This window comes from Triticum urartu, chromosome 3A (assembly GCF_056163025.1).
Source record: "Triticum urartu cultivar PI428250 chromosome 3A, HENAU_Tu73, whole genome shotgun sequence".
In the NCBI taxonomy this organism is placed as follows: domain Eukaryota; kingdom Viridiplantae; phylum Streptophyta; class Magnoliopsida; order Poales; family Poaceae; genus Triticum; species Triticum urartu.
Genome location: NC_141875.1, coordinates 116841321 through 116863072, shown reverse-complemented (window position 1 = coordinate 116863072; position 21752 = coordinate 116841321). Strand labels below are relative to the sequence as shown.

Below are 21752 nucleotides of genomic sequence, written 5' to 3'. Positions count from 1 at the left end.
AAGCGATCGTTAAAGAGACACTTGAGGAGGCGGTGGCGGCGGACACAAGTTTGCTGTCCAGAAAAACAGCACGGTCGCCCGAGAGCAATGTTGACGTTGAGCCCTCGAGCTCCATGGATGACTTCTCTATGATCATGATAGAGATCGGAGTTGATGTTGAAGAAGGCCCCCGTACGAACATGATGGTCGGAGATGGAGCACGGTCCTCGATCGAGCCAAGGTGACCAGTCGAGCCGGCGACGAAGATGCCGGCGTCGCAGTTGATCTGCAGGCGAGCCATCGATCCTTTTGTCGATCACACAGCGGAACTCTCAATGAAAGCACCAATGTCGGTGTCAAAACCGGCGGATCTCAGGTAGGGGGTCCCGAACTGTGCGTCTAGGATCGATGGTAACAGGAGGCAAGGGACACGATGTTTACCCAGTTTCGAGCCCTCTTGATGGAGGTAATATCCTACGTCCTGCTTGATTGATATTGATGATATGGGTAGTACAAGAGTAGATCTACCACGAGATCAGAGAGGCTAAACCCTAGAAGCTAGCCTATGGTATGATTGTATATATATGATCTATCGACTAGCCTGGCCTCGGTTTATATAATGCACTAGAGGCCTAGGATAACAAGAGTCCTAGCCGAATACGCCGGTGGGGAGGAGTCCTTGTCTAGATCGCCAAGTCTTGCGGAATCTTCCTTGTATGTGGCAGCTGTCCGAACTGGCCCATGAGTATACGGCCATGGGGGTCATCGGCCCAATCTAATAAATCAGGAGATGACGTGGTGAGTACCCCCTAGTCCAGGACACCGTCAGCGGTTCCAAGGTCAAGAGAGGCGAGGAGAGTAAATGAGCAGCGGCCCTACGGTTTCCCCTTTTCTTATGGTGAAGATGCAGGCCACCTCTTTACTACACAACAAGATGACGCAAGCATGCTACGGTCATCCTCAATGCGGATCGTGGAGAAGCGGAACCGGCGAAGGAATTACTGCGGTTAAAACTCTGCCACGCGTGCTCGCGCACTGTTCTAGGCCTATCCCAACAACGCCTTGCACTTATATGTGGCCCAGGCCTGGGGGCTCCTATCGGTGTACAAAAGTAGGGGCCCTTCTGTACCCCTTTACTTGTGCACGGGCAGTCGTAGCCACGCCTATGGCCGGGCTCGGCAAGGTAGAGGAAGCGAAGACACAAGGCTGTCGAGGCAGCACCCAAGCCAGAAGCACAAAGACCAAAGAGACAAGATGGGCTTCCCCCACAAGAGCCCTTGCCGAGACGGCCTACATGGCCCCGGCAAGAGCCTTGCCGGCGTAACTTGCCCAACACCAGCAAGACCGCCACCCTTGAGCCTGAGAGTTATGACACCATCGACAAGCGTCAAGACCAAGGCTCGGAGTGCCTTGTGTGGTGATATGTAGACCTTTGTGGAAACCAAAGGCCTATGAGCCTAGATGAAAACCAGAAGACGAAGACACCCGGCAAGATCTTGTCGGGGACGACCGAAGATCCCCGGCAAGACCCTTGCCAGGGACACTCGCAACCCCGCCCCGGCAAGATCCTTGCCAGGGACGCCCACGAGATCCCGGCAAGGGCCTTGCCGGTGGCGTCTACGGAGCCAAATCCAGGCCCGCACTTATCAAAGCTTCGCTACCCCGCGCCCGTTTTGACGTGGCGACCAGCCTACCAACTAGGCACACACTTGCGTGGCAGCATGCAGCTCCTAGGCCAACTAAGCAGGCACCTGCGTGGTGGCATGCAGATCTTCGTGAAGACTATGTCACCGCACCAGAGCAACCAGCCAGCCAGCATGGCGCTACATGCCTCGTTAGCCTGGACATGTGTCGAAGCGAAGCGAGGCGGTGACGGACGGGACGAGCCTCTTCGCCGTCCCTGATAAAGCAAGAGGACACATAGGCGGCGCATTAAATGCGTTTGTCCTAGGATGTCAGGAGATAAACTTGTACACTGTACATACTTTCCACCTCCTGTGTGCCACTGTGGCAACCCCTTTGACATATAAAAGGAGGCCCGAGGCATACTGAGAAAGGATTCAGACTTTTTGGACTGGGCATGCATCGCAGCTAGTTCAAGAACTCAAGAACACTAAATACACACAAAGCAGGACTTGGTTTTTACGCATCGCTTGCGGCCTGAACCTGGGTAAAAATCCCACCGATTTGATCTTCTAGACCCGCTCTTTGCGCAGCCCCATGCCCCGCAACCGTAGAAGGGATTCCGACAAGGGATCCCATAGGTGTCGTTCCAGAACCCCGACATCAACCAAGCCAAGGATGCGCTGAGGTCACTGACACACGCCGACGCACCCATCAATTCGATGGAGCCGTCCACCACGCCACTCGGCGGCCGTCTACTCGGACGCTCGGCGGCCTCTCTCCATCACACAGGGAGGTCCATGCCATAGACACCACCTCCCGCTATTGCTCTGAGATCGTTTCCTTTCCTGTGTCACCACTGGCGCCCATGGCCACCAACGACCTGACGTCGTCGTTGTAAGCCCCCTTCCCCCATGAAGGTAGCTCAGTCCCTCGCCTTATCTCTCCTCTGGTGTCCTGTGTGTTTTGGTGATTCGTGTACGAGTGCTGGATGAATGATGAGTGTTTGTGCTACCTTAGGCTAGTTAGACTAGCCACAGTGGGAGTAACTTCAGCAGTAATATCGAGTCCAACTCAGCAAATTTTCTTATGTGGCAATGAGTTAATGAGGAGAGAGGTAGTTATAGTAACTTAGCTAGTTACTGTAACATCACATGTCCCAATGCAATATGATTCTATAACCTAATAAATGAATCCTTGCATGTTACCACACTTAAGTAACTACCCACTATGAAGATAGTAACATAGTCTAGGGATACGTGTATGTTACTAGTGTATGTTACTCTTCATTGTGGCTAGTCTTATAGTGGAAGTAACATAGGTAATAACATGCATGCCACATAAGCAAAACATGTGATGTGACAACTAATTAAAGAGGAGAGAGATAAATAGAGTAACATAGCGGTTCCCAATGCTAAATGAGTCTATGATGTAATAAATGAATTAATGCATGACACTACACATATGTTACTACCCACTACAGAAGTAGTAACAAAGACTAGTAACATATGCATGTTACTAGTCTATGTTACTCCCCACCATGATCAGCCTTAATGATGGGTGTCTGCGCGCGCGGGGCGCTGGAGCGTAGTGTGTCTGATGGATTAGTGTGTGCTGGCTGCTGGGTACAGATTGTATACCAATCAATACATACCTGCAACCTGCAACCCTGCTGACGTACACCGTCATGGACGAGGGTATGCGCCAGGAGGATTGCAGGCAACGTCAATATGATAGAAGACTTGGTGGGGGCGGCGGCCTGCAAGTGGCGTTGGGATGCGGAGGTTGGGGGTGGTCGGCGGCGGCCTACAGGTTGGGTCGACTATGATTATTGACAGCGTCGGGATGCTGGAGCCTGGAGGTTGCGGACGACTACGTGTAGATGAATCATATTTTAATTAATTGCCTGAATCGTTACAATTAAAAGTTAGAAAGGACAAAGTTGCTCCTAATTAGGAATTATCAAGACCGTTGGATTAACTTAATATTACACATTACATTAGATAGTATGACATACTGTAAAATATCACAAAAAATATGCTTCAACTTTATGAGAGCGGACGAGCTCGTCTAATCATGAAATCGCCAACCTCTGTTCGTGTGCGGATATGGGTCCTACGAGGTATTGCCGCTAGTATATCTGTATAGGGACAATTCCATTTCTGCCCTTAACTGGAACCCACTACTCAAATTTACCCCTAATTTCAATGTGTGCTCAAATTGGCCCCCCCCTGCCGTTAGTTGCCTTTATAGAAATGTCCTAATGCGCCGTTACCGTCCGGTCAAACAACTTTGACCATCTCGAATTTTTTTTGTAAAAAAATCAAAAAAATCTGAAATTTTGTGGGATTGAAGCTACTCATGTGCGCAAGGTGCGTGCAAATTTTCGTACTATTTAGACATACCAGGAGCTCATGGCAAAGGAAAACAATAAATCTGTACATCTTTGAATAGTAAATTCAAAAAAAATAGCAAGAAAATTCAAAAACATATGAAATTTTTTGGCATCCAAGATGCTCGGGTGCACAAGGTGTGTGCAAAATTTTGTTATCAAATGACATGCGAGGAGCTCTCGCAAAAAAAACCAAAATAGTGTATTTTTTCTAAGTTTTTTTTTCTAAGACAAATTTTGTTTTTTTCTCCACGAGCTCCTACAATGTCGAAACACAACAAAATTTTGCACACACCTTCCACACCTAAGCATCTTGGATGCCAAAAGAATTCATATTTTTTAATTTTTTTGCTATTTTTTTAAATTTACGGTTCACACGCGTACATATTTACTGTGTTTCCTTCGCCACGACCTCCTAGAATGTCCAAACAACATGAAAATTTGCACGCACCTTGCGAACCTGAGTACCTTCGATCCCATAAAATTTCAGATTTTTTTGAATTTTGTTGCTATTTTTTCAAGATGATCAAAACTATTTGACCAGACGGTAACAGCGTAGAAGTGCATTTCTATAAGGGCAATTAACGGCAGAGGGGCAAATTTGAGCACACATTAGAATTAGGGGCAAATTTAAATAATGGGTTCCAGTTAGGGGCAGAAATGAAATTGTCCCATCTGTATATGGTCCGTCCAAAGTAAGTATTCAAGGTCATATAGCAGTATTGTAGAACCGCGTGCACAACAACTTTCGCTCGGTGCATGACAACCACGATGTCTTGTGCCAGTATGTATTGATGGTTCGTGTTCCTATAAAACTCCACGACTGAGCCACACCAGCAAAGATATTTTATGGACCTCCCATATTCGCATGCCCCGATCCCTAATTCCAGCAAGAACCCTAGCCGCTGCAAATGACCAACGCAAACCAGGCTTCTGATCCTGTCGCTCTCCCCATAGTACGACCTTGTCCGGACCGTGGAAGGAATGTAGTGACATGCGTCGCATGCTGCGGGCAGAACACCAGAGAGAGGTTCTACAAGTGCTGAAATCACAACCTTGAGGCATGAGTTGGTTCCAAACTTACTTTGGGGCAATTCCAGGGAAAATAGCAATAATTCAACCCAGAGCCCGGACTCGGTGAGCACAATGAACAATACCTTGATTTGAAGAAAAGAGTTAAAAAAATTCCAATTTTTGTGCGGTGCAAGATTCTTCTGTTCGTGAGCTCCATGCAAAATTTTGTGAAGTTTGGATCTCCGAGGAACTCGTGGCAAAAAAGACAAAATCAAGTGTGAACAATGTGATTTTCAAAAGTTTCTCAGACATCCAAAATTTGTCTTTTTTGCCACGAACTCCACGGATATCCAAACTTCACAAAATTTTGAACGGAGTTCACGCACAGAAACATCTTGCACCATAAAAGAAATTAAAACTTTTTGAACTTTTTTCTATTTCAATTCACGGTACTGTTCATGCCTTGGCTCACCTGAGCCCGGGCACCAAATGGCCGCTTCCGGAAAATAGCTACTGTCCCTTGTTTTGGTCATGTCTAAATGCCTTTCCATTATATCACTTGCAGAGCTGCTAGCCTTCTTATGCCTTCTCTATGTCATGTGTCATATTTTTCTGTTACAAAGTCGTGCCACATTATAGACGGTGATTGTGCATGTCTAACTTCATTGCGATTCACGTCGTTGTCATTGCTTTTTTTCATAGACAAAATGTACTGTGACATAAGGGGTTGACGGAATACCCTGCCATCTAAGGAGAGACGTGCAAGTACATATTTCCTGTTAAAATTTCCTGAAGTATGTGCTCTCTTTGGACACGTGGTCAAGCCACACAATGTTTTGCTAGTACAGTCAAGGATCAACACATCTCATTAATCATGAAGAACTACCATGTATTTAATAATATTGGAAGAAAATGATTTCAGTATTTCCTATATTTTTGTATGGTAAGTACATGAATGCATGAACAATTGCACACTATTGATTTGATATATTTAAGATGTATCCGCAACAAAGTCTTGTATCACAGTTCTTACTGCGACAGCAATCCTAACTGAGTGGGTATTTCCATCTGACCATGTCAAGCTCCCAAAGGTAAACCCGCCTTGCACTCTCCGCCTTGTAGTAAACGACACCCTAAATGTCATGCTTGTGCTACTACCTTTGGCGAATGTGACCATTGATGGCTCCACGGACATGACCACCCCTGCTGGAGCTTCAAGCACCGCATGATAAGTTGTTCCGACCGCCCCCACATTTGTGATAGTGCGTTGAACCGTGACATGGTCCTTGAGGTCCGGAATAGCGATCGACGGGAGATTGAGATTGAGTTGGTAGGATTCGCAACCATGTAACAATCCTATGGTGTAGTTAAAAAACTTGTTGTACTCTCTTGCATCCACGTTGTAAACCAAGCCAGGGTCACTAGCTCTGTCTGGGTTTATGTGGCCACCACCAAAGTCGAAAGGATCAGCCACCTTCCTCGGGACCGTCTCTGCTTCGATCGGCGCACCAAAACCATCGGTCACTGACGCTAGAATCATCACAAAGAAACAAGTTAGTAATATAAGATAAACTAGCTAGAAGAACTTTGCATATAAACATTGTGCATACCTGTGGTGACAATTGCAGACTTGATCATAGCAGGTGACCAATCAGGGTGAATCGACTTAAGCAGTGCGGTCACGGCAGAGACATGTGGACATGCCATGGATGTACCAGAAAATAACACATAGGAGCCACGAACAGCTGCTAAGATGCTAACACCCGGCGCAGTTATGTCGGGCTGTCAAAACATCCACAGAGATAAAAGTCTTAAATCCGAAGACGGTCACAGAAGTTAGTTAAAAAGCACGACAAGTATTTGCGCAAAAAAGGGGGGACCGCAAGTGCAATTATTTTGTCTTTGAGTTATAAATTTCACAGTGGGAGTACCTTGAGTATGTCTGGATATAGGGGGCTCGGACCTCTGGAGGAGAATGAAGCAACCCTCGGCGATAGCACCCCGTCTCCGACAACAGTCATGGTAGGTGATACCTTCACAATGGGATTCCTATCATGACAAAAAACATTCACAAATTAGTTATTGGAGAAAGAAAATATATGAAGATTGACCCTGTTCCAGACAACGCGACTTCTTACTCTGTGTTCTCCCAGTAAGATGCAATTTTCTGTGCGATTTCGTAGTCTACCACAACGCATGGCATGCCGGCCTTGCACGCCGTCAGGGAGTCCAAGCTGTTCATGTTGTACTACGCGAAGATGAGGCCCTTGGCTCCGGCACTCACGGTACGGTTGATGGTGCGGGGTAGCTCTACCCGAGGCAACACGCTCGGAGCCTCCCTCGGTGCATAGCACAACACGATCTTGCCGGTCACATTGCTTGACGCTAACCACTCCTCCGTGCAGCTGCGCAAAAGTTTTAAACTGAATATGGTTTGATAAACTGTGGAACTAATAACAATCTAACTTGTCAATTGAGTGTGTTATGTCGCTACCTTCCTGCATGAACAAGCTCCTTAAAGTCGTCGCTGTTCAGAGTAGAGTTGTAGTAAAGAGATTGTCCCTGCGTTTAAGATCAAATACAAATGAGAGAGTAAGTTTTTCTTTTTCAAGAAAGTTAAATGAACGCCTATACGATTATGTTTCGGCGCACGCTAATTTGACACTTGACGTATCATACGACTTCCCGCCAAAAAAGAGTAAAACCTATACGATTATGGTAAGTCAGTTGTCTTCTTTCAACTAAAAACAGTTTGTTAGTTAACTTGTACCTAGCATATGTAATGATGTAAATTATCGACTTTTATCTAGCTAGGATGTTTCTATTCCTTGAGAGTGGACGTATTTGGGTGCATTTTCCTATATATTTTTTAAAAAAGGAAATATCAAAACAAGTACTTGAAGAAACGTACATACCACAAGCTTTTCTTTGTTTCCGAGAGATATGAAGGTTGGGAAGGCCCGGTCCATCGTGCTAGCGGCCACTGTCGTGACCCATGGCACGACATTCGTCACCGTTTGTGGTGCCGGGCCATCATTCCCGGCAGAGAAGATAACTGAGATCCCTCTCAAGACAGCATGAAGTGTCCCAGGGAACTCATGACCGGCACCCCTTCCCAGTGAGAGCGATAAGACATCTACACCATCATGTATGGCATCGTCAATGGCTGCAAGGATGCTCGCGTCACTGGCTACTGTGTTCGGGCCCCATAACACCTTGTAAATTGCTAGCCGTGCACGTGGTGCCCCGCCATGTGCCATGCCGGTGGCTAGGCCCGCATAGCTCACACCCTGCACTTCTCCTCCGGCAATCGTCGAGGCAACATGAGTGCCATGGCCGCTGAAATCCCAAGGTGACATGTACTCACCCTTGAGGTGAGGGGTTGTGTGCGGCGTCCCTCGCGTTCCTCGCGTCGCCACCACCCTGGGCGACTCGGGGGCTCTCCAACCCTAGGGCCGCCGCCGTCCTCTCCTTCTCCCCTCCTCGCGCCGCCACCGGGTGACGCCGCCGGGTGAAACCCGCGTGGCAGACGGCGGCGGCGGGGGGACTCCCTCTCCCGACTCCCCTTCCTCCGCGGGCGGCGGATCTAGGCGGCAGGCGGCGGTGGCCTGCGGCGCTCGCGGTTTGGCGCGAGGTGGCAGGCCTCGGCGAGCGGTGGCGGGGCGCGGGGCACGCGGCGGCGAGCCTCGGCAGGCGGTGGCGGCTGCGCACGGGGCTGATTCCGGGGCGGCGGCGCGGGCATGGATCCATCGCGGATCTGATCCTGCGGGCGCGGTCTCGGCTTCCCCTGCTCGGCCGGCGGGTCTCGGTGGGGGGCTTCTCCTTGCTGAGGCAGCGGGATCATCCAGATCCCGGCAAGGATGACGGCGACCCGTGCACGAGGAATGGAGGTCTTCGATCAGATCCAGGTGAAAATTTGCTATTGGCTATTGCCAAGGCCGGCGATGGCGATGCTGTCTGCGTCGTTCCCTTCCTGAAGGCATCGTCGTGGAGAAGTTCAAGGCCACTCTCTGCTACATCCGGGGGAAATCCTAGATCAGTAGACCGGATGACGGCGGCTCTCTGGTGTCGTTTCCCCCTGGGGGCGTCATTCTTGGAGGTGCACACGGGCTCAAGGGACTAGAGGACGGCGACTTTGGTGGAGCGGTGCTTCATCTTATACATTGATGGTGGCGGATTTCGGCGGCGTGGCGCTGTGGAGACTCGGCGTCTGATGCGCGGAGATGGACTCGTGCAGGAGGTGGAAGCTGTCTGGCGTCATGGTGGCGTTGATGGCAGATAGGCCTGGCAAGGTCGGTGCAGCAGTACAGCTCTGAAGATGGATTGGTGGCAGGCGGCTGCGGCGGCCTCATACCCGGCAGGGGTCCTGGTTGAGAAGCACGCCGGACTGGTGGGTGCCCATACCAGGCAGGCGTCCTGGATGGGACCTCAAGTCTTTAGATGTTTAGGTTTGGCTGCGTGGTCTGTTTGGTATTAGGCTCAGACTTTCAGCGCCCCTACATCAACTGGATAGGGATAGCGACAGTTGTTGCTTGTTTTGATGGCTTTAGACTTATTGTTGTATGACTCTGTACGGTCTTGTGTCAATAATTAAAAAAATGGCCGTATGCATCGCCCAGATGCAGAGGCCGGGGTCGTCCTCCTTTTCTACAAAAAACTCACCCTTGAGGTGCATGGCATTAATTCCCTCGGAGTACCACCGTGCGCCGATGATCTTTCTATTGCAACTCGTTGCATTGAACGTTGTTCCGGTCTGGCATATGCCTTTCCACCGTGCCTGCACAGGGCCGTATCTGTTGTCATCAAAACTTCGTGATTCAGGCCATATGCCTGAAACAAAACCAAGCATGGAGTCAACCGATGTCCATTTCTAATGTCTGGCTTGGGTTTCAACAACTTCTGGATTTAAACTAGAAATTTGATTACAAACCTGAATCGATCACCCCGATGATGATATCTTCACCGTAATTCTCTTTTCGGAGGAGGTCAGTTTGTTGTGGTGATTTGTTGTGTCCAAGGCCAAGGAAGTCCCAGCTTCGAGTTGTGTGCGCCTTGTGGTAAGTGTTAGGCTTCACACTTATAACTTCAGGAAATTCTACAATTGTAGTATCCAATGTGAATTACTCCGCAAAAAACATATAAAGACACCCTGCAAAGAAAAACATATAAAGACAGCAAATGTTTATCACTTACTTGCCAACGTCCTAGCTTGGGTTTTGGTGAGCATTGCCGCGAACCCAGAGAATCCGTGTTTGTAACTGTAAACTATCGACTTCAACGATTCATCTTTGCTGTTGCAGACAAGACATAATGTTAGCACAGTACTACTATATAGTAACATGGAATACTAGCTAGCCAGTACCTCCCAAGAACGGAGGTTAGTATGTCATGGTGTGACGCCGTGACAGCAGATGGATCGTCATGTTTCTTCTCCCCCATGTACACTATGTGGAGCTGAAATAAACATGCGAAGAGAGGTCAAAAAACAATTTCAGAACAAGCCAAAGTTAAAGTCTTGCGAACAAGGAGGAATCATAACTTACTTTGCTCGACGCATTTGCGGAAAGAGGCAACAGTGTGACCACCAGTAGCAGAGCACAGCAAGAGAAAGCTATCCTCGAATCCATGTCTGATCTCGAGAAGAGTGTTATGTTCTTCTCTCCTGTCGCGTGTATGTATATATAACATAGGAGCCAGGTGCTATCCATGGGGTGCAAGAAGAAAGAAGAGTTCAAAAGAACATTGCGTGTTTCAAAAGAACACGTGATCGAGGAGAACAATCGGACTAGACGACCATGTCGTATCTACCACCATTAAACAACTTGAAACAGACTTAATGACACGAGGTCGACCTGAAAACAACAAGCTTCGTTTAATCAGTGGGCATAAAATTATAAAATCAACCGTGGGGGCTGCAAGAACCGTTCAAACAAGGATATGTTTGCGTTGTCAGCGTTAGGTGGTACACGTACCTGAGAAAGAAAGAGTACACCAAGGTCCTGAGAGGAAGCACCGTGCTCATCGGGCATCCAGGCCGCGTCCATGTCATGACACCAGCGCATTGCTGGGTCTTTAAAAAAAAAACGTTAGTAAAGTTGATAAAGGTGAAGGCAATTTAGAAACAAAAATTTGACCCATTGAAGCATTCCACGCGTAAAGATTGGTTTGGCTGGTTCGTTTCTCTAATAGCTAAATTCTTTTTTTTGGAAGAACCTCTTCGAGAGAGCAGGGATTCCTGCAATTTCTATAAAAAGGATAGAAATGGTCCAGTGTACATGTAAAACTACGCCCAAAAATCTACACAGATGATGCAATTTATAAGAAAAAACTAACCCAAAAACCTACCAGAGCTCGAGGATTGTATAAAAACAATTCGTAGGTTCGGTTAGGGATATGAACAGAATAAGAACATCTACACCCGGGCCTCTTGTATCCATCTCAAACGTCCGGACAGGTCGTCCGGCCGCTGACCGGTCAAAAAAAAAATTGACCTAACCAGACCTCTCAAATCACGGACAAAAGCCCGGGCTGACTGACACCCCTCATATCCAGCCCAAATATAGCGCGAATATGGGGCGGCCCGGGCACGCCCATGCGTGTCCGCTTGACAGACCCAGCCCAACACCGACCCCACAAAAACCCTAATCCAGGCGGTGAGCTCAAACCCTAGCTCACTCTGTCCCTCTCTCTCTCTCTCTCTCTCTCTCTCTCTCTCTCTATCCACTCCTCTCCCTCTCCCTTTCTGATCGCATCCACCACGATGAGTAGCTCCGGCAACGGCTCCGGCTCGATGCTCGACTACGAGGAGGAGATGGCCCTCCGCATTGCGCTGGAGAGGTCCTAGGTGGAGACATCTGGCAGCTCCGGATCTGGAGCGTTGACGCAGCTCCCGCGCCGGCGCAGCGCGGACGCCAGAGCTGGACCCTCCCGGCTTGTGCGCAACGATGCAAGGACAGCACAGTCCACGCCGGTCCCGTGCCGTCTCCTTCCCTGCCGGCCGCTCCTCCACGCGGTCGGCGCTGGGTGCTTGTGCCCGCGCCTCCGCCACGCATGAGCACTCCAGAGTCGGAGGGCGCGTGGCAGCGTGAACGGGAGAGGGACGCGGCGGAGCAGTTCGCGTGCCGCCTCCACGGGACGGAGTCGGACGCTGATGAGGACGCGTGTCTCCTCGCATGGGTGTACCACCACTCCCTCATGACGGCGGAGACATACGCTCGCTGCCTTCGACGTAAGAACACTAAGGCCCTCCGGCTTGTTATTGAGTAGTCGGTGAAGGAAATATGCCCTAGAGCCAATAATGAAGTTGTTACTTATATTTCCTTACATTATGATAAATGTTTATTATTCATGCTAGAATTGTATTAACCAGAAACTTGATACATGTGTGAATACATAGACAAAACAAAGTGTCCCTAGTATGCCTCTACTTGACTAGCTCGTTAATCAAAGATGGTTAAGTTTCCTGACCATAGACATGTGTTGTCATTTGATGAACGGGATCACATCATTAGGAGAATGATGTGATGGAGAAGACCCATCCGTTAGCTTAGCATAATGATTGTTAAGTTCTATTGCTATTGCTTCCTTCATGACTCATACATATTCCTCTGACTATGAGATTATGCAACTTCCGAATACCGGAGGAACACCTTGTGCTATCAAACGTCACAACGTAACTGGGTGATTATAAAGATGCTCTACAGGTGTCTCCGAAGGTGTTTGTTGGGTTGGCATAGATCAAGATTAGGATTTGTCACTCCGAGTATCGGAGAGGTATCTCTGGGCCCTCTCGGTAATGCACATCACTATAAGCCTTGCAAGTAATGTGACTAATTAGTTAGTTACGGGATGATGCATTACGGAACGAGTAAAGAGACTTGCCGGTGACGAGATTGAACTAGGTATGAGGATAGCGACGATCGAATCTTGGGCAAGTAACATACCGATGACAAAGGAAATAACATACGTTGTTATTGAAGTTTGACCGATAAAGATCTTCATAGAATACGTAGGAACCAATATGAGCATCCAGGTTCCGCTATTGGTTATTGACCGGAGATGTGTCTTGGTAATGTCTACATAGTTCTCGAACCCGTAGGGTCCGCACGCTTAACGTTCGATGACGATTTGTATTATGAGTTATGTGTTTTGGTGATCAAAGTTTGTTTGGAGTTCCGGATGAGATCACGGACATGACGAGGAGTCTCGAAATGGTCAAGAGGTAAAGATTCATATATTGGAAAGTAGTATTCAGACATCGGAATGGTTTCGAGTGGTTCGGGTATTTTACCGGAGTACCGAGGGCTTACCGGAACCCTCTGAGGAAGTATAGGGCCTACATGGGCCTTAGGGGAGAGAGAGGGAAGCCCGCGAGGGGTGGCACGCTCCCCCCCTCTAAGGGAGTCCGACTAGGGCAAGGAGGAGGGGGCGCGGCCCCCTTTCCCTTTCCCTCTCCCTCTCCTTCCTCTTCCCCTCCGGTGAGAAAGGAAATGGGGGGGGGGCGAATCCTACTAGGAGTGGAGTCCTAGTAGGACCCCCCCCATGGCGCGCCCCTCCTGGCCGGCCGCCTCCTCCTCCCCTCCTTTATATACGGGGGCAGGGGGCACCCCATAGCACATCAATTGTTCTCTTAGCCGTGTGCGGTGCCCCCTCCATAGTTTACTCCTTCGGTCATAGCTTCGTAGTGCTTAGGCGAAGCCCTGCGCGGATCACATCACCATAACCGTCACCACACCGTCATGCTAAAGGAACTCTCCCTCGACCCTCTGCTGGATCAAGAGTTCGAGGGATGTCATCGAGCTGAACGTGTGCTGAACTCGGAGGTGTCGTACGTTTGGTACTAGATCGGTTGGATCATGAAGACGTTCGACTACATCAACCGCGTTAACCTAACGCTTCCGCTTTCTGTCTACGAGGGTACGTGGACACACTCTCCCCCTCTCGTTGCTATGCATCTCCTAGATAGATCTTGTGTGATCGTAGGAAATTTTGAAATTGCATGCTACGTTACCCAACAGTGGCATCCGAGCCAGGTCTATGCGTAGATGATATGCACAAGTAGAACACAAAGAGTTGTGGGCGATAATAATCATACTGCTTACCACCAACGTCTTATTTTGATTTGGCAGTATTGTTGGATGAACCGGCCCGGACCAACCTTACACGACCACGTTCATGAAACCGGTTCCACTGACAGACATGCAACTTGTTTTGCATAAAGGTGGCTGGCGGGTGTTTGTTTCTCCAACTTTAGTTGAATCGAATTTGACTGCGGCCGGTCCTTGTTGAAGGTTAAAACAACACACTTGACAAAAATCGTCATGGTTTTGATGCGTAGGTAAGAACGGTTCTTGCTAGAAGCCCATAGCAGCCATGTAAAACTTGCAACAACAAAGTAGAGGACGTCTAACTTGTGTTTGCAGGGCATATTGTGATGTGATATGATCAAGACATGATGTGATATACATTGTTGTATGAGATGATCATGTTTTGTAAAATTTATCGGCAACTGGCAGGAGCCTTAAAGTTGTCGCTTTATTGTATGAAATGCAATCTCCACGTAATTGCTTTACTTTATCACTATGCGGTAGCGATAGTTGTTGAAGCAATAGTTGGTGAGACGACAACGACACTATGATGGAGATCAATGTGTCAAGCCGGTGACGATGGAGATCATGACGGTGCTTTGAAGATGGAGATCAAGGCACAAGATGATGATGGCCATATCATGTCACATATTTTGATTGCATGTGATATTTATCTTTTATGCATCTTATTTTGCTTAGTACGACGGTAGCATTATAAGATGATCCCTCTCTAAATTTCAAGGTATAAGTGTTCTCCCTAAGTATGCATCGTTGCTACAGTTCGTCGTGACAAGACACCACGTGATGATCGGGTGTGATAAGCTCTACGTTCACATACAATTGGTGTAAGATAGTTTTGCACGTGCAGAATACTCAGGTTAAACTTGACGAGCCTAGCCTATGCAGATATGGCCTCGGAACACTCAGACCGAAAGGTCGAACGTGAATCATATAGTAGATATGATCAACATAGAGATGTTCACCATTGAAAACTACTCCATCTCACGTGATGATCGGACATGATTTAGTCGATATGGATCACGTGATCATTTAGATGACTAGATGGATGTCTATCTAATTGGGAGTTCTTAAGTAATATGATTAATCGAACTTTAATTTATCATGAACTTAGTCTTGATAGTTTTTGCATATCTATGTTGTTGTAGATCAATGGCCCGTTCTACCGAATTTTAATGTGTTCCTAGAGAAAGCTAAGTTGAAAGATGATGGTAGCAACTACACGGACTGGGTCCATATCTTGAGGATTATCCTCATTGTTGCATAGAAGAATTACGTCCTGGAAGTACTGCTAGCTGCAAGACCCGCTGCAGGAGCAACTCCGGACGTTATGAACGTCTTGCAGACTAAATCTGATGACTACTCGATAGTTCATTGTGCCATTCTTTACGTCTTAGAATCGAGAGTTCAAAGACGTTTTGAATGTCATGGAGCATATGAGATGTTCCAAGAGTTGAAATTAATATTTCAAGAAAATGCCCGAGTGTAGAGATATGAAGTCTCCAACAAGTTCTATAGTTGCAAGATGGAGGAGAATAGTTCTGTCAGTGAACACATACTCAGATTGTCTGGGTACCATAACCACTTGATTCAGCTGGGAGTTAATCTTCCTGATGATAGTGTCATTGACAGAATATGGGGTGGCCCAGGCATGCCCATGCGCGTCCGCTTGACAGGCCTAGCCCAACACCGACCCCACAAAAACCCTAATCCAGGCGGCGAGCTCAAACCCTAGCTCACTCTGTCCCTCTCTCTCTCTCTCGCTCTATCCACTCCTCTCCCTCTCCCTTTCTGATTGCATCCACCACGATGAGTAGCCCCGGCAGTGGCTCCGGCTCGATGCTCGACTACGAGGAGGAGATGGCCCTCTGCATTGCGCTTGAGAGGTCCAAGGTGGAGACCTGTGGCAGCTCTGGATCTGGAGCGTCGACGCAGCTCCTGCGCCGGCGCAGCACGAAGCCGGAGCTGGACCCTCCCAGCCTGCACGCAATGATGCAAGGACAGCACAGTCCCCACCTGTCCCATGCCGTCTCCTTCCCCTGCCGGACACTCCTCCATGCGGTCGGCGCTGGGTGCTTTTGCCCGTGCCTCCGGCCCGCATGAGCACTCGAGAGTCGGAGGCGCGCGTGGCAGCGTGAACGGGAGAGGGACACAGCGGAGCAGTCCACGTGCCGCCTCCACGGGACGGAGTCGGACGCTGATGAGGACGCGTGTCTCCTTGCATGGGTGTACCACCACTCCCTCATGACGGTGGAGACATACGCTCGCTGCCTCCGACGTAAGAACACTAAGGCGCTCCGACTTGTTATTAAGCAGTCGGTGAAGGAAATATGCCCTAGAGCCAATAATGAAGTTGTTATTTATATTTCCTTACATTATGATAAATGTTTATTATTCATGCTAGAATTGTATTAACCGGAAACTTGATACATGCGTGAATACATAGACAAAACAAAGTGTCCCTAGTATGCCTCTACTTGACTAGCTCGTTAATCAAAGATGGTTAAGTTTCCTGACTATAGACATGTGTTGTCATTTGATGAACGGGATCACATCATTAGGAGAATGATGTGATGGAGAAGACACATCCGTTAGCTTAGCATAATGATCGTTAAATTCTATTGCTATTGCTTTCTTCATGACTCATACATATTCCTCTGACTATGAGATTATGCAACTCTCGAATACCGGAGGAACACCTTGTGTGATATCAAACGTCACAACATATCTGGGTGATTATAAAGATGCTCTACAGGTGTCTCGGAAGGTGTTTGTTGGGTTGGCATAGATCAATATTAGGATTTGTCACTCCGAGTATCGGAGAGGTATCTCTGGGCCCTCTCGGTAATGCACATCACTATAAGCCTTGCAAGTAATGTGACTAATGAGTTAGTTACGGGATGATGCATTACGGAACGAGTAAAGAGACTTGCCGGTGACGAGATTGAACTAGGTATGAGGATACTGACGATCGAGTCTTGGGCAAGTAACATACCGATGACAAAGGAAATAACATACGTTGTTATTGCAGTTTGACCGATAAAGATCTTCATTGAATATGTAGGAACCAATATGAGCATCCAGGTTCCTCTATTGGTTATTGACCAGAGATGTTTCTCGGTCATGTCTACATAGTTCTCGAACCCGTAGGGTCCGCACGCTTAACGTTCAATGACGATTTGTATTATGAGTTATGTGTTTTGGTGATTGAAGTTTGTTCGGAGTTCCGGATGAGATCACGGACATGACGAGGAGTCTCGAAATGGTCGAGAGGTAAAGATTCATATATTGGAAAGTAGTATTCAGACATCGGAATGGTTTCGAGTGGTTCAGGTATTTTACCGGAGTACCGAGGGCTTACCGGAACCCTCAGAGGAAGTATTGGGCCTATATGGGCCTTAGGGGAGAGAGAGGGAAGCCCGCGAGGGGGGGCATGCTCCCCCCTCTAAGGGAGTCCGAATAGGACAAGGAGGAGGGGGCGCGGCCCCCTTTCCCTCTCCCTCTCCTTTCTCTTCCCCTCCGGTGAGAAAGGAAAAGGGGGGGGGGGGGCGAATCCTACTAGGAGTGGAGTCCTAGTAGGACTCCCCCCCCATGGCGCGCCCCTCCTGGCCGGCCTCCTCCTCCTCCCCTCCTTTATATACGGGGGCAGGGGGGCACCCCATAACACATCAATTGTTCTCTTAGCCGTGTGCGGTGCCTCCTCCACAGTTTACTCCTCCGATCATAGCTTCGTAGTGCTTAGGCGAAGCCCCGCGCGGATCACATCACCATAACCGTCACCACGCCGTCATGCTAACGGAACTCTCCCTCGACCTTCTGCTGGATCAAGAGTTTGAGGGACGTCATTGAGCTGTACGTGTGCTGAACTCGGAGGTGCCGTACGTTCGGTACTAGATCGGTTGGATCATGAAGACGTTCGACTACATCAACCGCGTTAACCTAACGCTTCCGCTTTCTGTCTACGAGGTTATGTGGACACAGTCTCCCCCTCTCATTGCTATGCATCTCCTAGATAGATCTTGCGTGATCGTAGGAAAAATTTGAAATTGCATGCTGCGTTCCCCAACAGTGGCATCCGAGCCAGGTCTATGCGTAGATGATATGCACAAGTAGAACACAAAGAGTTGTGGGCGATAATAGTCATACTGCTTACCACCAACGTATTATTTTGATTTGGCAGTATTGTTGGATGAACCGGCCCGGACCAACCTTACACGGCCATGTTCATGAGACCGGTTCCACTGACAGACATGCAACTTGTTTTGCATAAAGGTGGCTTGCGGGTGTTTGTTTCTCCAACTTTTGTTGAATCGAATTTGACTGCGGCCGGTCCTTGTTGAAGGTTAAGACAGCACACCTGACAAAAAAACGTCATGGTTTTTATGCATAGGTAAGAACGGTTCTTGCTAGAAGCCCATAGCAGCCATGTAAAACTTGCAACAACAAGACTTCTAACTTGTTTTTGCAGGGCATATTGTGATGTGATATGTTCAAGACATGATGTGATATACATTGTTGTATGAGATGATCCTATTTTGTAAAATTTATCGGCAACTGGGAGGAGCCTTATGGTTGTCGCTTCACTACTAGGGAAAACCTTATACACAGAATATTACCAGCAGCGCTCTTCAAAATACGACGCTACTGCTATTTAGCAGCAGCGCGTTCCATGAAAGCACGCTGCTGAATTGAAAATAGCAGTAGCGCGTCATCTCTAAACCGCGCTGCTGCTCCCATTTCCATGACCTCGCCGTCCAGCTAGTTATAGCAGTAGCGCCTTATGCCTTACCCCGCTACTGCTATTCTCCTTAGCTGTAGCGCTTTCTCATGCCCGCGCTACTACTAACCCTATCTTATCCCCACACGTACGGCCGACCCTGTCTCTCTCACTCACTCTCCCTCTCTCAGTCACTCCCACCCGCGCCGATAACCATTGTCATTCGTCGCCGCCGCCGCCGTCGTCCGTCCGCCACCGAGGTACTCCCTCCTTCCATCCCTCCTCCTCCCACCGTGCCCTCCTCCCTCCTCCTCCCTCCGCCTGCGGCCGCCCCCTCCTCCCTCCTCCACCGGCAGCCCTCCTCCCACCGCCCTCCCTCCTCCTCCTCCGACCGCCCCTCCCTCCTCCTCCTCCGGTCGGCCCCTCCTCCTCCTCCTCCGGCCGCCCCTCCCCCTCCTCTCTCCTCCCTCCCTCCCTCCCTTGTCTCTGTTTTTGCAAATCATAGGTAACTAGTTTATTTAGTAAGTGATTATTATAACTAGTTTATTTATATTAAGTGCTTAATAGAACTAATTTATTTACTAAGTGCTTAATAGAACTAGTTTATTTAGTAAGTAGTTAATAAAACTAGTTTATTTACTATTAGGATTATATATAAGATATTTTCAAATGTTTTTTTTTCATATTTTGAACCATTGAAATGCAATGACCATCGATAAGTGGCCTATGTTTTGCCGGAGTGTTGATTAATTTCCATTCCGGCAAATTTCAGGCGCTCGATATGTCCTTTTTTAGCAAAGGTCATGCCGGATTTTTTGGGTTTTGTCGTCGAGTTATAATCTTTGAATTTTGAACACAGGAGATGTCTGATGACGATGGGATCCTGGAGTGTGTGTACTGCTACGATGACCGAGGTGTGTGCGACAGGTTTCCTCACCTGCAAAACGATAGGTTTTTCACCGTGAAGCTGGAAGAGACCTTCGATGTTTGTACGGTACGCAACGACAAGCATTTCATCGTATTTAATATCATCACTTGTGCTTCTTTTGTTCAACGTGTAATTTATGGATTTTTTCAATTCTATTAGTACATCCCGTGCCATGCTAGACCATATGTATTGGAGAAGCTTGGTTTTGGTTTAGATGACTTTGAGAATGTGGAGACGAGGAGGTCTCACTTAAGAACTAAACATGGTTATGAGTTTCTGGTTAAGTTCTACAATGCGGTCGATCGCTCCCATTTTGGTTGCTCTAATTGGGAAGCTCTCTGCAAGTCATAGGATTTGAGGAGGGAATACGAATAAGATTTGATATTCGTCCCGAAGATTATGATGATGATAATATCGACATCTGGGTGGATGTGGATATGCCTCCAGTTTTGCCTAGATGTGAGTTTGCCAAACTAATTTGTTAAGTTCAGTAATTTATGTTGTTAATTTAAAACTATTTGGTGTTCGTCCATACTAAACTTATTTATTTATAATTTTCAGCTTATTTCTTATCTTCAAGAAATACTCGGAAGGTAGTAGACAACACATACTACAGCTATGACTCCAAGCTTAATTGTGAGGAGAAAGGTTATCTTGTCTCATTCATAGAAGATATTGAGGCCTTCAAAAACAGTCACTCTATCAGCCCAAATTGTACTAGATACGTGCCACTAGTCCATACATTGCTTGATGATAACTTCATTGCCAAAAACTTGGTAAGATTTTGTTAATGATGGTAACTTCATTGCATACATTATTCTTAAGTAAACCATTGCTAACTATATATGTTACTATTCCATTTTTGAACAGAGGCTCCCGAAGCAGGTTGTGCCTGATATGCTATTTACCGAAGGTGATATGCATATGGTTAGCTTACGACCAACTCCTTCGGTGGCTTACCATACTGCATACTCGATTTCTTCAAATGATGCAAGGCTCAAAATCAAAGAATGGAGCAAAGTGATGAATGCACACACGCAAATAAATTGGAGACAAAATGAATGTGCGCAAGCCACAAGTTGGAGATAGGTTTATGTCCATTCTCCATTATGGTGAAGGACCGGTTTATCTGTTTTATGGTATTTTATCTAGGAGAGAGGAGTAGGTCCTAAGTATTAAGAACAATTAGTTAGTGTTGATTATATATGACTACAATGTCTTAGACTTGATGGTGATGCTGAGTAGGAGTAGTGATTATGGTTACTATGATGATGATGAGGCGGAGTTGTTATTATAACTAGTGACGAAGTTGTTATATGACATTGGACGAAAATGATGATTATGAGGAGTTATGTGACAATGATGTATTATTATGGTAAGTTGTTAATGATATTATGGTGATGATAAGTTATTATGTCACTGGGTGAAAGAACCGCCGATTAGTTTCAAATGGATGGATCCAAAGTGACCATTGGTTACTTTGGATCCGTGCACTTGAAACTAATCCAAGGTTCTTTCACCTAGTGATTTAATAACTCATTATGATGTAAAAACAATCTCTAAATTGCTACTGTATGAAAATTTGTATACAGGTATATGAATGCGACCTAAAATTCAAGATAAATGGAATAGGGAATAATAGTAGTAGCGATTGTTTTCGAAAGCGCTACTAGTAATTAGCAGTAGCGCTTGACTAGGCAAGCGCTACTACTAAGTAGATATAGCAGTAGGGAGTGCCTGTAGGCGCTACTGCTAAGCATTAGCTGTAGTGCCTTATCAGTAGCGCGCCTACCCGCGCTACTGATAGGCCGAAAACCGACGCTACTGCTAGGCTTTTCCCTAGTAGTGCTTTATTGTATGAAATGCAATCGCCATGTAATTGCTTTACTTTATCACTATGCGGTAGCGATAGTTGTAAAAGCAATAGTTGGCGAGATGACAATGACGCTACGATGGAGATCAATGTGTCAAGCCGGTGATGATGGAGATCATGAC

The 21752-nt window shown here is 47.4% G+C and overlaps 1 pseudogene across 1 annotated transcript; it reads right to left on the bottom strand.

The window, feature by feature from the left end:
* Window positions 1–5876: 5876 nt before the first annotated feature.
* On the bottom strand, window positions 5877–10697 carry LOC125543178 (subtilisin-like protease SBT3.8; annotated as a pseudogene). Its single transcript, XR_015618359.1, has 11 exons — window positions 10552–10697; window positions 10371–10462; window positions 10202–10299; window positions 9939–10103; window positions 9660–9838; window positions 7924–8370; window positions 7503–7570; window positions 7147–7413; window positions 6940–7057; window positions 6619–6790; window positions 5877–6538 (listed from the first exon to the last, which is right to left on the bottom strand). The product of XR_015618359.1 is annotated as a subtilisin-like protease SBT3.8 (transcript).
* Between the last annotated feature and the right edge of the window lie 11055 nt (window positions 10698–21752).